This window comes from Rhagoletis pomonella, unplaced genomic scaffold (genome assembly GCF_013731165.1).
Source record: "Rhagoletis pomonella isolate Grant_MI unplaced genomic scaffold, Rhpom_1.0 Rhpom_scaffold_02706, whole genome shotgun sequence".
NCBI classification, from domain to species: Eukaryota; Metazoa; Arthropoda; class Insecta; order Diptera; family Tephritidae; genus Rhagoletis; species Rhagoletis pomonella.
In genome coordinates this window covers 24,502-27,509 of record NW_023461259.1, presented here as the reverse complement: position 1 = coordinate 27,509, position 3,008 = coordinate 24,502, and the positions used below count along the sequence as shown (strand labels likewise).

The following is a 3,008-nucleotide window of genomic DNA, read 5'->3' as shown; positions in this document are numbered from 1 at the left end:
AATAGGACTCCTTAAAGACTCATTTATGACTCCAAATGTTTGCTGGGTTTGAAAACATTTTTGTAATGTTAGCAAACTTCAAAATTGTTCAGGCTGCCTCTCAGCGGTTTTACCTTCAGATTTTTGTATCATGAATGCACTTTGGTCGAGATATCACGAACAAGTTTTCCTTTGTTTATTTTTACTTAAAATCCTTAAATATGTATCTTGATTTCTGTAGAATACGTATTCATTTTTTTAACGATTTTAAAAAAAGGGAGGACAGTCTGATCTACGTAACAAGAACGACCTGAATGAGCACTAAAGTCGGTTGTATTTTTTGCTCAAAATTACTTGTTATTATTCAGATACAGTTTCGCTACTATTTAGAGATTTCTCGACATACTTGTTCACATTACTGTTATTTATTATTTTTCTTATTAGTCGTTTATATGTTTAGGACTTACTGTGGGTGCTTTAAGATTCATTTTGTAAATATGTATGTACATATAAAAAACAATTGCGATATTTTATTTTATTTTAAATTATGAATTTTATTCGTGTAATTTTTTATGTTTAATAGTATTGAGATTTTTTGGTTCTGTTGTATTCTTTTATTGCATATCTTTAACTCTTTTACTTTAAGTTATAATGTTGAAGATAAGCCTTCTGCCTTTGTCAAGCACTTTAGCTAGGTACGAGAAATTTAGCATATGCACGTAAGAGCATAGGGTAGGTATAGGGCTGTGCTGCCGCGATTCTCCAACATCTTGTCAAAGGAGAAAATATATTGGTGGCGGAATCCATCGTAGTCCGATTTTTCATAAAATCTACAAAAAAGCGATCACTGAATCTGAACTGCTATGAACGTGTGTATTCAAAGCAAGCACTGCGTTCGTAGCTACTCGAATTTAATTGCATTTTCATAGATTTCACGGAAAATCGGACTACGATGGATTCTATGACAGCCTTGATTAGTTCGTGCCAATATAGCAACTCAGTTACCAGCTTTCAGTTGCTAGTTGCCATCGGTAATACCATTTCAGCCACTGGCCAACCCACTGAAGTTCGGTTGTCCTCCGTAATCGACCCATAAAATCGGAATCGAATAGGCATGCACGTTCTGCAGAACGATAAATATTTTGTAAATGTGTGAAATATCGTATGTGAAGCCTCCGTCCAACTTAACGATTGTCAAAGGCACGCCAGAAGATGTTTCATCATATGTTTTCGACCATCGTCTTCTTCGAGTAAGTTCATCGATTCCAAAAACTTTACAACCTCTATGTGCCAGCATCCCTTAGTGTTTTTGCCAATGACATGGCACTATTGCACTGTTAATAACCAAATTTAGCCGCAGTTGCATTCACACGTGATATAATAGCTATTGTCGGCATGTGGGAATCCCCAGGAGATGGCGTTTGTTCAGCTATCGAAATCATTACACCGACGGGCATGATAAAAACATAACAAGGTAAAACGATTGAGAGGCAGTCTGACGTTTGCCAACAATATAATTTTAAAATTCAAAACTCAAACTCACACACACATTCTCATTTTCAATCTCAAACAAAAACAATTGTGAACAATTTAATTTTTTTATTTTCAATTTTATATGATTTTAAAATGAATGAGAATGAGAATGAATTTACCTTGTAATGTTTTTATCATGCCGACGGCGGTGGACAGTACTGCTGTAACATATTTACCACAGCGGTGGTTGTGGCGTTTTGTTCTGCAACAATAGCCTGCAATGATGACATGTCATATAATGTCGATGAACAAAGATATAAAATTGAAAATGACTAACCTTATTCCCGACCGATTGGGAGACCACCCTTGGTCACGACCAGAACGCATTTACCAAGAGGAAAAACCGCAGGGATTGCAGTAGTTCTTGCAATCACCGTTGATGATGCTGTGCTTGTAATTAATAGTCTGAAAAGGCAGAAAATTGCATTAATCAAATGTTAAACACATCAAATAAATAAATTTCAATAATTGTTTACCATTTTACAAACCGAATTACCAAGAAATAGAAACTCACCGCATTGCGATACAGAAATAATAACCAACAGGGGTGCATTTTCTTGGTAAACAACAGAAGCGCTCAGAGCAATCTGATCCACAATATTATTTTCTGAAAAATAAGACTTGAAAAGAGTTTTTAAACATGATTATCACATTATCTAATTAGCGCACACTATCGAGTTTATTTCTAGTAGAATATAATTGTATTATCTCAGACTTTTTTTCAATGTTTTCTAATATTCGTTCTTTTGGAATGCAAAAGCAACCATGCGCTCAATTTCTTGTGGGGAAATTTGGCCCCCATAACGGACTTTCACCACGAAACAGCTACAAAAACCTTTTATACTGGTATACTGTGCCTACTTATGACTCCAACCACGATTGAGAGAATACAAAGGTTGCGCCGATCTCGGACCGCTATTCCTCTCTTAACGAATTTGACAGAATCGTTGTTTGCATGACGTCACACTGGTGCAACTTGTTTACGTTTTCCTTGCAACATTTTTTCTTCTTCTTCCATTCTTGCTCACGTTTTGGCATTTCTCTCTCGCAATTGCACCAGTGTGACGTCACACAAAAGTTATTCTCAAAAATCCTCTCTGATCGGAGCAATCTTGTATTCTATCATTCTTGGACTCCAACGTTAGCTGTCGCATACTACTCGAGCTTCGGCTTACATTTCCACGCTCATTCACTCATCGCAATTACAATATGTACTGTGTACATATGTGCTACGTTGTGTTTTATATGTCTTCATTTGTCTATTTTCTGCATCTTTCTTCGACTTACCACATACACCTTTCCATCTTCTTCTTCTCATACAGGCTGCGCATTTCGAATGCACAAACAACGGATACAGGGAATTACACTTGTCAACCGACAACGGCGAGCAGCGCCAGCGTCATGGTACACGTGATTAATGGTGAGTAGTTTCTGCCAGTTACTTCTCCATCTTCATTTTCATCATCTACTACATACATATATACTTCGTTGATTAT

At 36.5% G+C, this 3,008-nt stretch overlaps 1 long non-coding RNA gene across 1 annotated transcript; it reads right to left on the bottom strand.

Moving 5' to 3' along the window:
- Positions 1 to 1,712: 1,712 nt before the first annotated feature.
- LOC118753646 lies at positions 1,713 to 2,028 on the bottom strand. Its single transcript, XR_004994829.1, has 3 exons — positions 1,989 to 2,028; positions 1,790 to 1,917; positions 1,713 to 1,727 (listed from the first exon to the last, which is right to left on the bottom strand). It is a non-coding gene; the product is annotated as an uncharacterized LOC118753646 (long non-coding RNA).
- Positions 2,029 to 3,008: the final 980 nt, after the last annotated feature.